The sequence below is a fragment of the Pseudochaenichthys georgianus genome, chromosome 24 (genome assembly GCF_902827115.2).
Source record: "Pseudochaenichthys georgianus chromosome 24, fPseGeo1.2, whole genome shotgun sequence".
In the NCBI taxonomy this organism is placed as follows: Eukaryota; Metazoa; Chordata; class Actinopteri; order Perciformes; family Channichthyidae; genus Pseudochaenichthys; species Pseudochaenichthys georgianus.
The window spans coordinates 25,836,799-25,851,200 of NC_047526.1; the positions used below are offsets into that span (position 1 = coordinate 25,836,799).

A 14,402-nucleotide genomic window follows, 5' to 3' on the forward strand; every position below is an offset into this window, starting at 1 on the left:
GAGTTTTGCCCTGTAGCCACTGATAAGGATAACACAGAACAAGATGTTCTCAAGCATCTTGTAAAGGGGCAGTGGACTACAGTCAGGGGCGGCAGGTACTGTAGGCTAGGGAAGGCTAAGCCTTCCCAAATATTTTTGTTACTGCATCCTGGTAAAATAAAAATATAATGTTTGTGTCTTTGACATTAGCGCCAGGGGCGGCGGGTACTGTAGGCTAGGGAAGGCTAAGCCTTCCCAAATATTGTTGTCACTGCATCCTGGTAAAATAAAAATATAATGTTTGTGTCTTTGACATTAGCGCTGCTATGCAGCCACCAGCAAACTGTACTACGAAGCCAGTTCAACAGACCCTGGATATGTTTGAGTTATCTTAACTAACCCTAACAAACGAGATCTCGCTAAGCGGTCCTACAACGCTGGTTATCAACTCTGTAAATCAAGCCAGGGATTCTGTCTCCAGCTGAGAGCGCATTCATGTGAAAGGGGCGGGGTTAGCTACATTTGACCAATCACAAACAGGGACAAGTGTACTGACCAGCCTGTCCTCCTACAAAAAACGACCATATAGGTCGATTGTTCAGCAGCTAAATACGACCCAGAGACACGTTTTAAAGTGTAGCGCCTCTAGTGGTCGTCTAAGAAACAACATGCTCCTGTCGATTGCAAACGCTCCGGAGGGTCGTTTATTCACAAATAACCCTCTCTGGAAAATCCTAAATTGTGGAATAGTTTGGCCATTAAAATGCTTTTTTATTAGATTTCTAGCGAGAAGTGTATATTGTACTTTTATAATCCATGTCCAGTGGATGTGTAGGATCTACAGTTTGATAGATATACGAACATGATTTGAGGTCTCGCCAGGAGAACGTGTACTGTATATGGGGCAACTTCCATGTAAAGTTAGCGTGGGTGAAAACAGTATTTCCGGTCTCGAAGTTTTCATAATAAAACCGGAAGTATTCCCCACACTGTCAAATGATTACGCAGTGATATCTCCATTACTCATCCACTAAAAAACATCAGTTTATCCTTGTTAATTATACAATATTGATTGGTTTAAATTGTGTACAATGCTTTTGTGTTTTTAACCTTCGATTTGGAGAAACAAATTGTTTTTTCGGAGTTTAGACACTACAGAGTTTCCGAAGACACTACACTACCCAGAATCCCCAGCTATCGTTTGTGACTACAACATCCGCCTTGCTTTACAAACCCCGTGATTAGCCCTCAAGCTCTGTGATTGGATATTGGAGTGGCAGTGCGACAAGGTTACGCTGAGCGTCAAAGCTCTTTGAAATGGAATGGAACCACGCCAGACTATCCAAAACTGGACTTGGACGGGTCCAGCCCGGCCCTCCCCCCCAGAATTACACTTGCTGGCTATTGTGTGTTTCGCAACATGTTCTATGGCACGTCTAGGAAATGTAGTTTTAAAAGACGTTTTCGTATTTCCCACAATTAGAAGTTGCCAGTATTAAACTGTATACATCCCTGGAGGTTTAGGGGATACGAAAACACATTGGTGTTATCAAATTTAAAACATATAATTAATACATGGGTGAAAATTGCTTGTGTCCATAATGGGCAGCATTAATATACCCACATGACAGCTGGTCTTATGTCTGTGTCTTATGGTCTTATGTCCGTTGTTAATTGATAAGCCTGAAACATGCACTTGTCAAGGTTCAGATGCACATTTAGCAAATATGGCAGTAGCCATCGATCATCTTAAGATAAGATACTTTATTGATCCCAAGTTGGGAAATGTTTTTGTTACAGCAGCATGTACTACTTTGTTCTACTCCACTACAATTCAGAGGTTAACCTGGTATTTTTACTCTACTACATTTATTTGTGTTACTTTGCAGATTCTGATTAATGATGTGAAATATAAACAACCCTTAAATCAGACTTTAGTTACACCTGAGTAAAATTCAGCCTTATCAGTTTGTCTGTTTTGCACATCCTCCTGTTAATATCTTTGGACGTCCTGCACTAAACTGTTTTATTGTAGAGATCACTACAGTATCTTCTAGATATTTTCCATTCTATATTTCTATCATTGACCCCTATTTTGTATGTAGGCTACTCTTAATATTTAAAGGTTTTCATCAATAACTAAATAAATATAACTTATTCAACAACTACATTCAATAACGTGCTTTAACCACTAGGAGGTGCGGTTTAGACCAGTGGTCTAGTTAATAAAACATAATAATATCGTACATAATATGACTATTCACTTTATTGTGAGTTTAAAACAGAACGGTAAAGGAAAATACAGTTTCAGTCTCTCGATGTGAAGCTTATGCATTGTACCATGAACCTGTATAGACCTGTAACAGTCAACTGCATGAGGAGTTGGAAAGGTAGTTCAGAAAATCAGTAATATCTTTAAAAACTACAAAAAAGTCCCTTTCTGTCAGCTGTGTAAATACAGACTATCTACTAATTGGATCAAATATAAAAGTCAGCCGAATTAGTGTTGATACTGCAAGGAGACGTATTGTGTGAAAAGAAATGGAAGATGTTGTTTAATTGTTGATATATTTATGGTCCACGTCACGTATTCAGTTTTGGCGGCATCTCTTCCAGTTTGTCAAAAGGTCTTCTGATCAGGGCTCTATAAATACATATCTAGGGCAGGTATGTAATATTTAATGCAGCCGAACCGTGTATTACAATGCCGTTATGTGATGACTTTCAAAGAGAAAAGCAAGAACACTCGGAATAAAATATTATTATTATTTTTTTTAATGTTTTCCGATTTCATATCACATAAACACCATATCCCGACGTGCATTGCGGCGTGATTTTAGCCTATCAAAACCTCTGAAAAAAGAAACGTGTCTCTCAGAATCGAAAGAGAAAAACCTATGGGAAAAACACAAAAGCATTGTACACAATTTAAACCAATTAATGTTGTATAATTAACTAGGATAAACTGATGTTTTTTTAGTGGATGAGTAGTGCAGATATCACTGTTAAATCATTTGATCATTGGTTTTATTATGAAAACGGCGAGACCGGAAATACTGTTTTCAACCCGTAACTTTACATGGAAGCTTGCCGCATATACACGTTCTCCTGACGAAATCTCAAATCATCTTCGTAATATCTATCAAACTATAGATCCTACATATCGACTGGACGTGGATTCTAAAAGTACAATATATACTTCTCGCTAGAAATCTAATCATAACGCGTTTTAATGGCCAAACTATCCTACAATTTAGGATTTTACAGAGAGGGTTATTTGTGAATAAACAACCCTCTGTAACGTTTGCATTCAACGGGAGCACTCGAGGCCGACAATTTTCAAACGTAATTATAGGTCGTATTAAGCGCTTGAACAAACGACATATTTGGTCGTAATATGGGTTTAAACAATCGACCCATTTGGTCGTATGAGTTGGAGGACTTGTTGGTACTGACAGTGCAGCTTCATACTTCAGTAATGAAAAGTAAACTAATATTAGACAAATATGAGCTTTAACCATCCATGATTTAAACATATAATCCAGGATACAAGCCACATAGTTCCACCTGCAAAATGAATATAGAACAACTGGTTAAAAAATAAATTAACTACCGAGCGTTTGAAAGCATACAACAGTTTTATGATATCACTGCCCCACAGTGGATCTGACTTTAATTACATTTGAGTTGAGTGTTTCGTCAAGCTAATGTGTTGCTTAAAATAATACTTCTGCATACAGTATGTGACACTGTAAGTATTGCACGGCCAGATACGGCTCAACTGACTCAGATAAGGAAATATATATTATATGATCGCGATGATCTGATTGATGATGTGATATGAAAGATAAGTGCGACACCCCGGTGTCTCCCCTGCATACGGCAGTTTAAACTGTATTTCCTTTATCCTGTAATATGACGTGTTAGATTTATACTCCGCACACTGAGCTCTGATTGGTCACTGAGTTGATCTATTTTCTATACTCGCCGGAGGCGGGCAGCGTCAGGTAAAAAAAGTTATTTAGCCTTCCCAAACCTGAGCCTCACGCGCCGCCTATGACCATCATGTCTAGTGATACAGTTAGTTTGTGTTAGTTTATTTGTTCAATACAGCCTATATCGAGCCCATTCGTATGCATTGATGTTGAAGTACTTATGCTACGCCAGTTTCGGGTCCCGGGGGCTACAGCTGGCAGCGAAGTAGCCCCAGAGATAACTCTTTCTTCATATTTTGTGTGTATGAATTCATTCAAGCGGGTCAAAGTTACAAAGCACTTCACATCTTATTAATAGGCCTAGTTTTACCTTACCAGTGCAGTGGTAAGGTTATCTGTAGAAAAGCACCGTATTTAGGTTAGCCTTCACAGTAAGGCTACATTAAATGTTGTAATATTTATTGTGCCCTTTCTACTGTTTATGTATATTCCTGTTTATGCTTTTATTTGTATTTAATTGTATTATGTTTATACTGTTTAAGCTGAACATTTGACATCCGATTTTTTTGAAATCTTCAGAACTCTTGTGAAAACACAGACTACTCATGTCATCCATTTTCTGGTGTTTTAGATTTGGTTTACCAACGTCTTAGGTTCACAAATGTAGTGTAATATATGACTAACACTGTATATACATTTGTAATTCATGTCTAAAATGAAAATGTGTAAATTCGAATTTTGAGTAAAATAGTTGTTTATCAATCTACTTTCCTCACAGCAGGGACTGAGATACATCAGGACTGAATAATGACTTCATATGACATACCAAGGTTGTGTAATGTGTACAAATAAAAATTCAGCATTAGAACAATTTTTCAACCAACAATTTATTATAAATATGTTCTTTTCAACTAACTATTCACAAAAATATAAGAAACTGGAAAATCGTACTATTTACAATATCAGAACTTTGTGTCGAGGTATATCTTGACCTGGGGGGTATACTGCGAAGCAGGATTTTCGCTTAGCCGGCTAAATTCAGGGAAAACTCCGGCTTTCCGGTCATCCGAAGCTGGTTCTCTTTTTAGCAGGCTAGATCTCCATGGTAATATATGCTAAGCAGCTAACCTGGTCGGGACCAGGTTAGGTTGCAGGCTAAGAGCTCAACTCAGTGAAAGCACTGCCTGCTGACCAATCAGAGCTCAGTGTGCGGAGTTTAAAGCGATCAAGTCATATTACAGGAGAAAGGAAATACAGAAAAACTGCCGTCGCAGGAAAGACGGCCAGCAAAAATCACCGACTGTGTGAACGTGAACATTAATAGAATATCACCTCCATCTTCAGAGCAATCTGACTATTATAACATTAGCGTTAAGAAAGCTTACTTAAATATCGGCCACAACATAAGTACCCGGATCAGAGTACATTAAGTACAGTCCGCGGCATATCATTTCATAATGTATCATATATCTCCTTATCTGAGTCAGCTGAGCCGTATCTGGCCGTGCAACACTCACAGTGTCACAGACTGTATGCAGAAGTATTATTTTAAGCAACACATAAGTTGACGAAACACTCGAGACAAATGTAATTGAAGTCAGATCGTGTTTTAGACGGGGCAGTGATATCATAAACCTGTTAATGTACGCATTAAAACACTTTTTCTTTTTCCAGCTGTATTCACCTTGCAGGTGCAGCTATGTGGCTTTTATCCTGGATAAAGTGTTTAAGTCATGGATGTTTAAAGTTTAACTTCTTCATTTTTGACTAGTATTAAAGTTCACTTTTCATTCAGGAAGTATGACGCTGCGCTGTCAGTACGCTTCTCCATGTTTGTGATTGGTCGAATGCTCCAGATACCACCCCTTTTATGTGAACGCGCACCTAACTAGATAGGACACGGCTGGCTTGAGCGATCCACTTGATAACCAGCGTCGTAGTACAGTTTAGCGAGAGCGCGTATGTTTTGGATTAGGCCAACCGGCTAACTCAAACATATCCAGGTTAGGTTGAACCAGCTTCGTAGTATAGGCCCCTGGTGGCAGGTACAGATGGAGGTTCTGGCTCCTGGATATATACACCGACTGTGGGCCGCTAGGCCCAGGCAGATGTGAAACCTCTCTGTAAAACCAATTAAAATGTAGGACAATAATTACTACTAAGTTAATTGAAATAAAGTTCAAGTGGCATGTTGCTTAAACACAAATAACGATGCACAACTAAAAAAAAAGTGTTGGAGGTGGGGCAGGAGTCTCACACACACACTCACACACACACACACACACACACACACACACACACACACACACACACACACACACACACACACACACACACACACACACACACACACACACACACACACACACACACACACACACACACACACACACACACACACACACACACACACACACACACACACACACACACACACACACACACACACACACACACACACACACACACACACACACACACACACACACACACACACACATTTCCAGTTACTTTCACACACATGTAAATAAATCTATAACAAAGTCTCCTCTGTACAAAACAGTATGATAAAAAGCATGTCTATAGCCAGAGATGGAGTACTTGAGTCCTGGACACGGACTCGAGTGCCGATTTTTTGGGACTCTCCACTCGGACTCGCGCACTGATTGACGCAACTCGGACTCGTGAATTCTTGCGTACGATGACTCGGACTCATGAATTCACATGTCATCCAGGTATCCGGCGAACGATGTTCACCATAAAACAGCGTTTCTGGTGGCCAGCCATGGTGAAGGAGGTGACGGAATACGTGGCTGCCTGTCCCGTGTGCGCCCGTATCAAGACCTCATCCCTGGCTCTGATGGGTCTTCTTCAGCCTCTGCCCGTGCCTCAACGTCCTTGTTCCCATATCTCGCTGGACTTTGTCACCGGACTACCACTTTCTAAGGGTAACACTGCCGTCCTGACGGTAGTAGACCGATTCACCTAGATGGCTCACTTTATCCCTCTGCTTAAACTTCCCTCTGCCAAGGAAATGGTAGAGGTCATGCTAACCCACGTATTCAAGATTCATGGTTTCCCCAGTGATGTGGTGTCCGACCGAGGTCCCCAGTTCATCACCGTCTTCTGTACGGAATTCTGCCGGCTCCTAGGCGCCACCGTCAGCCTGTCTTCTGGCTACCACCCCCAGTCCAATGGCCAGACAGAACGCCTAAATCAGGACCTCGAGACCTGCCTCAGATACCTCGTGTCCCAGAGCCCGAGGTCATGGAGCGACCAACTCACCTGGGTGGAACACTCCCACAATACTCTTCCCATCGGCTTCTACAGGTCTCTCCCCCTTCCAGTGGGCCTATGGATATCAACCCCCGCTGTTCTCAGCCAACGAGGAGGAGGTCAGAGTCCCGTCTGCGCACACCATGGTCCGACGTTGTCGGAAGGTCTGGATCGGAGCTCTGCAGGCACTCCTTCGGACATCCGCTAGGATGAAGGCAGCGGCCGATCGTTCCCGCCAGGAAGTTGGCACCAAGGGTCGTGGGTCCTTTCCCAATTCAGAACATTATTAACCCTGTCGCCGTGCGTCTCTGACTCCCCAGGTCTCTCAAGGTCCACCCCACGTTCCACGTCAGCAAAATCAAGCCTGTTCAGGAGAGCGCCCTAGTTCCCGCCTCCAAGGCCCCTCTATCACCCCGGATCATCGACGGGGGCCCGGTATACACGATCAGGAAGCTACTAGCGGTCCTCAAACAGGGCCGAGGACATCAATACCTGGTCGAATGGGAGGGATACGGTCCTGAGGAGCGCTTATGGGTAGCTCCCGCACTTATCATTGATACAACTCTGATCAGTGACTTCCACGATCGTCGTCCTGATCAGCCTGGGCCATCAGGAGTCGTCCCTAGAAGGGGGGTACTGTTGTGTCTCGTCAAATGTGTTAGTTATGTTTATGTATTTTGTCCGTAATTTCCTGTTTTATTTTGTACTTACCTCTTGTCTTTAATTTCAGGTCCTTTCTTCCTCCCCTTGTGTGTTTGTCCCGCCATCATCAGTGTCCGCCCCACCCCTGATTGTTTCCACCTGTTCCCACTCACCTCATGTTTAAATAGTCCTGTCTCTCTCCTGTCCTGTGTCAGTTTGTCTTGTTTGTTTCCCCGAATGGTCGTGCCAAGCCTCAGCTAAGAAAGGATCGCTTTTGCTCATGTCAGGTTTTGTTGTTTTGTTTATTTAGTAGGCTTAAGTTTCTTTCTTAAGTTCTCTTTTGTTATGCATAGTTTTGTCCTCCTTGTGAGCGCTTTTTGTTAATTCCAGTACCTACTCTGTTAAAAGGAATTACCTGATCTTTGAAATAAAAGATACATTTTTGTTACATTCAAGACTTTGTCTCTGGGTCGTGCATTTGGGTCCATCAGTTTGTGTCGAGGTCCTGACATGTATGTTTCGTGCCTGCACCACGTCTTTTTGTCCGGTCGGGTCTTGGAAGACCCGAAGCTGTGTGGTTCATAAAAACATGTTCTTACTCAATATCAAGCCACGATTATTGATTTTTATTTTAAATCGTATAATGTCTGACTTTTTTTGCCGTCCGAGAGGAAAATAAATGGGGCTCAGAGCCTCAGAATACTGAAATCTGTATTTTTTAAATATTTGTTTTCCTTCTAATTTGTTATTATTTTCTAAATAACACACTGTTAATTACTCAACAATAACACACAATTATCCGTGTTTTTATTTATCTGTTTAATTCTATAATTTCGGGCTTTTTTCGCGTCCGTCAGGAACTGAATTTCAAAATAAAATAACCGGAAACAGGTTAAATCACCTTTTAACCTGTTGAACCCCATTGGCCCGCCCCCGGGCGGAAAAACGCATCATCTGCAGGAAACAGCGTCTGAGGCCTTCTTAAGATTGAATAAACTATGAATGTTTCATATTCATTTACGGGAAGAAACTAACTGATCTTTTTTTTTTTTTGGCAAAAAAAAACACAAAGGTAACGCTGAGCCTCTGAATTAGCCCCGTGCTGAAAAAATGCTAATATGCCGTTTGCACAGAAAACACGGTATAACACCCTTATTACTTATCATAACTGCACATCCAACATATCGATTAGCATCGTGAGAATACACAGAATCGACAGGTATCTATATCATCACTCCATGATAAGAACTCGTGACATTATAAACAAAAACAGACATCACAACACGTGGCGGTAGGTAGCGAGCACGGCATTATGTCTAACCTTCGTCGTTGTCTGATCAAAAGTTGTCTTCAAAATTGTCAATGTAATGCACGTTAGAGGTTTTGACGTTCGCAAATGTTAGCTAACTCTACCAAAGGTTTTTGCCATTGTTATTTACCATAAGCAATTGTTGACTGTAACGTCTATGCCAACAAACTGTAATTTGTAATGTATTTTACTATACTTTTAACGGTCAAGTTCTGGAAACCACAGCTGCCTGAATTTTAACGTACATTTTAAGTTTTATTACATTTTCTACAGTGTACTTATATCTATACATTTATTTTCAGTTTGCTTCAAGAAGTGGCTTCAACAGACAGAAATGCAGGCCAGATTGGGAAAGGCTGGACGCCAAACAACGGGAACAATTATGGACATAAACAAGAAAAAAAAAAGACTTAAGAAAAGAATGTTGTAATTTCTTTGTTGCATTTATTATCATACATATTGTTACTGTTTTTGTTCCCATTTAAATATTTAATACTATTTATTATTTACATTTTAAATCAAATGCACCTGTTTTAGATAACATATTTATTTTTGCTGTAGGTTAATTTGTAGGTTGGTTTATTTTTTGTATAATTATTGAATTGTTACTGTATATTTGTATTATATTAACTAGCTATTTATGTATTACATTAAAATACTGTTATGAACACTATACAATATATGTATTGTGGTAGTTACCAGAATACACAATGACACAATGAATCTCTGGTTTAAATAATCATACTAGTATTTATACAATGTATGCTTGTCACCTGGAATCCTGGTAAGCTTCCAGCATGGTATATTTAATACTAGTATTAAACATAAGCTGGTGATAGGTGGATGCTGGTGACCAGCATAGTATGCTTAATATTTGCAATTTATTAGTATTTGCACATTTATATTTTTGTAAAATTTGTACTGAACATTTATTGACAGTTTTCAAATGTATTTATTTATTTAATCGTTTATTTGGCAGGGACAATGCACGATAATGAACACTTTAAACATTAAAATGTGTCAAGCGTAACAGTGCCAGATTTAGCTTTGAGCTAATTTCCCTCACATAAAACATTTAAGAAAATTATATTTTACAAACATAGCAAAAACAAAATACCTGATATGCAAAAAGTGCAAAAGAGCAAGAGCAGCATACACAAGTATTTATGACATGGTAATACAATATAACAGCAACGAAGACATATAAAGTGCAAGAGAAGATACCCCTGTATTAAAGTGCATTTAGCGGTGATTGCACGTCTGTTTGTTTCTCAACCATTCTTTGAGTTGACCTTTAAAACTATTGAGAGTGGGACAATCCTGTATCTCAGTCATTCCACAATGAGCTGCTTTTAATGGAGAGGACATTTTGTCCAAAAGTGGTCCGTCTACGGTGGACCTCACAGTCTCCTTTGGTTTCTGACCTAGTGCAGCGTCCAGTGTCTTTTTTGTGGATGAATTCCCCTAAGGGAGGGGGGGCCATAGCATAATTACACCCACCGTTAGTCTTGTCAAAAACACAATAACCACCTCTCACCTATTGTGTAAGTACATGTATACAAGCGGGTCACACAGTATGATCACAAATATATAAACTCTGTTAAAAATCAGTTTTTATAAAAAAATACAGGCTGCATACAGTGGGGCAAAAAAGTATTTAGTCAGCCACCAATTGTGCAAGTTCTCCCACTTAAAAAGATGAGAGAGGCCTGTAATTTTCATCCTAGGTATACCTCAACTATGAGAGACAAAATGAGAAACAAAATCCAGAAAATCACATTGTCTGATTTTAAAATAATTTATTTGCAAATTATGGTGCAAAATAAGTATTTGGTCAATAACAAAAGTTCATCTCAATACTTTGTTATATACCCTTTGTTGGCAATGACAGAGGTCAAACGTTTTCCGTAAGTCTTCACAAGGTTTTCACACACTGTTGCTGGTATTTTGGCCCATTCCTCCATGCAGATCTCCTCTAGAGCAGTGATGTTTTGGGGCTGTCGCAGGGCAACATGGACTTTCAACTCCCTCCAAAGATTTTCTATGGGGTTGAGATCTGGAGACTGGCTAGGCCACTCCAGGACCTTGAAATGCTTCTTACGAAGCCACTCCTTTGTTGCCCGGGCGGTGTGTTTGGGATCATTGTCATGCTGAAAGACCCAGCCACGTTTCATCTTCAATGCCCTTGCTGATGGAAGGAGGTTGTCACTCAAAATCTCACGATACATGGCCCCATTCATTCTTTCCTTTACACGGATCAGTCGTCCTGGTCCCTTTGCAGAAAAACAGCCCCAAAGCATGATGTTTCCACCCCCATGTTTCACAGTAGGTATGGTGTTCTTTGGATGCAACTCAGCATTCTTTCTCCTCCAAACACATCTAGTTGAGTTTTTACCAAAAAGTTCTATTTTGGTTTCATCTGACCATATGACATTCTCCCAATCCTCTTCTGGATAATCTAAATGCTCTCTAGCAAACTTCAGACGGGCCTGGACATGTACTGGCTTAAGCAGGGGGACACGTCTGGCACTGCAGGATTTGAGTCCCTGGCAGCATAGTGTGTTACTGATGGTAGCCTTTGTTACTTTGGTCCCAGCTCTCTGCAGGTCATTGACTAGGTCCCCCGTGTGGTTCTGGGATTTTTGCTCACCGTTCTTGTGATCATTTTGACCCCACGGGGTGAGATCTTGCGTGGAGCCCCAGATCGAGGGAGATTATCAGTGGTCTTGTATGTCTTCCATTTTCTAATAATTGCTCCCACAGTTGATTTCATCACACCAAGCTGCTTACCTATTGCAGATGTAGTCTTCCCAGCCTGGTGCAGGTCTACAATTTTGTTTCTGGTGTCCTTTGACAGCTCTTTGGTCTTGGCCATAGTGGAGTTTGGAGTGTGACTGTTTGAGGTTGTGGACAGGTGTCTTTTATACTGATAACGAGTTAAAACAAGTGCCATTAATACAGTTAACAAGTGGAGGACAGAGGAGGCTCTTAAAGAAGAAGTCTGTGAGAGCCAGAAATCTTGTTTGTTTGTAGGTGACCAAATACTTATTTTACTAAGGAATTTACCAATTAATTCATTAAAAATCCTACAATGTGATTTCCTGGATTCTTTCCCCCCATTCTGTCTCTCATAGTTGAAGTGTACCTAGGATGAAAATGACAGGCCTCTCTCATCTTTTTAAGTGGGAGAACTTGCACAATTGGTGTCTGACTAAATACTTTTTTGCCCCACTGTATGTGTTCTCAGCCTTGGAAAACTTGACATGTTTTGGGATGTGTCTGAACCTCTCGTGTGCCTACTTTGTTCATGTACTGTTGAGGTTAATTTCAGTAGTTGTGTGCTATAATGTATTTACAAAGTGTGAAGAGGAGGCAACTTCAGAATAGGGAACCTGTTCAGAGGCCTGTACTACAAAGCTGGTTCAACCTAACCTGGATATGTTTGAGTTAGCCGGTTGGCCTAATCCAAAACATACGCGCTCTTGCTAAACTGTACTACGACGCTGGTTATCAAGTGGATCGTTCAAGCCAGCCGTGTCCTATCTAGTTAGGTGCGCGTTCACATGAAAGAGGTGTTATTTGGAGCATTCGACCAATCACAAACATGGAGAAGCGTACTGACAGCGCAGCGTCATACTTCCTGAATGAAAAGTCAACTATAATATTGGACATATGAAGAAGTTAAACTTTAAACATCCATGACTTAAACACTTTATCCAGGATCAAAGCCACATAGCTGCACCTGCAGGTGAATACAGCTGGAAAAAGAAAAAGTGTTTGAATGCGTACATTAACAGGTTTATGATATCACTGCCCCGTCTAAGACACGAGTGGATCTGACTTTAATTACATTTGACTCGAGTGTTTCGTCAACTTAATGTGTTGCTTAAAATAATACTTCTGCACACAGTATGTGACACTGTGAGTGTTGCACGGCCAGATACGGCTCAGCTGACTCAGATAAGGAAATATATGATACATTATGAAGTGATATTGTCACGGTTGAGTGAAGGAAGCAGGACCCAAATGCAGATAATAGTGATGTTACGTATTGCGCCGAGGCTTCGGAGCGTGTGTCGAGTAATCCCCGAAGCTTTTTGTGAAGCTTGTATCGAGGCTTGTATCGTTTTGGGCCAGTGACGTCATCGATGACAAACGAAGCCTCGCTGCCTGTCGATACCACGTGACTGCTTCAGAAAGCGTTTCGGATCGGTTGAACCGTTGAACCACAACGCTCATAATACCCATGGATGTATAATAAGAACCATATTACCCCTCCTGTACCCGGGCCCGGTGACACGATGGAATTAAGAGAGCTCAGACCCTCACTTATATAGAGGTCTGAACATGTCATAGGTATAAATAGATACAAGCATAAATACATTTAGGAATAAAAACATGAATAAATAAATGAATAAATACAGGAATACATTTGATGCAGTGTTTTCAGTGAGATTTAGTGTGTGTGCTGTGGCTGGAAGGCAGTTGACCTGGTTCAACAACTGGTCAATACGTATTTTTTGTTGTTTATAAAAGCTACAGCTAAATGAGATAATGTAGTTAATAAATGTATTCTTTATATGGTTTAGCCTTTCTCAGGCTACAACATGGTTAAGTTTATGAAGGAATGCAAACCCCTCTTTGCAATGTTTACCAGCCTCCTTAGGCTTTTCAATCACAATAATCCAACTGGAATAAAAACAATATTGTTGACATGAAGCTATGATTTAATGTTCGTTGTTTAGAGTTATTCTAAGGCTTTACTCATTGGGAACTCGGTATGAGATACAGCACACTATTGAGATGTCCAATCTGCCTGTTTTACACACTTTGACCAACAGCGGGGTTTGTGTTCAGATGAAGCCCATGATGAAGCCTCATGAGATGAACCCTTTTGCGAACCAATTGGCTGGAAAGCTTCAAAGCTTCATAAGGCTTCATCTCGCCATCACTAGCAGATAACTCTGATAAACCTTTATTTCAAGACACTAGGGCCACCAGGGTGGGTGGAGGGGGTCTCGAGGACGGTTTTTGGGCTGACAGCCCAGGAGCACAGAGGGCCCGGAAGGGATCTCGGGCGGACGGCCCGGAGGCAAAGTCCAAGGTGGGGGTCTCGGGCGGACGGCCCGGGGACAAGGTAAAGTCCATGGAGGGGCGAAGACCACAGCGGGCAAACTCAGGGGGCCGAGCATGAGGGTGAAGGCAGCGGCAGGAAGAGTCAGGGGGCCGAGCATGAGGGCGAAGACCGTGGCACTCAGGGG

General features: G+C 41.1%; 1 long non-coding RNA gene across 1 annotated transcript in view; it reads right to left on the reverse strand.

Moving 5' to 3' along the window:
• The window catches only part of LOC139433155 (uncharacterized), a 130,016-nt gene extending 124,794 nt beyond the window's left edge, over nucleotides 1-5,222 (reverse strand). The window contains exon 1 of the long non-coding RNA XR_011642728.1: nucleotides 4,907-5,222. This is a non-coding gene — a long non-coding RNA (uncharacterized lncRNA). The remainder of the gene's footprint in view (nucleotides 1-4,906) is intronic.
• Between the last annotated feature and the right edge of the window lie 9,180 nt (nucleotides 5,223-14,402).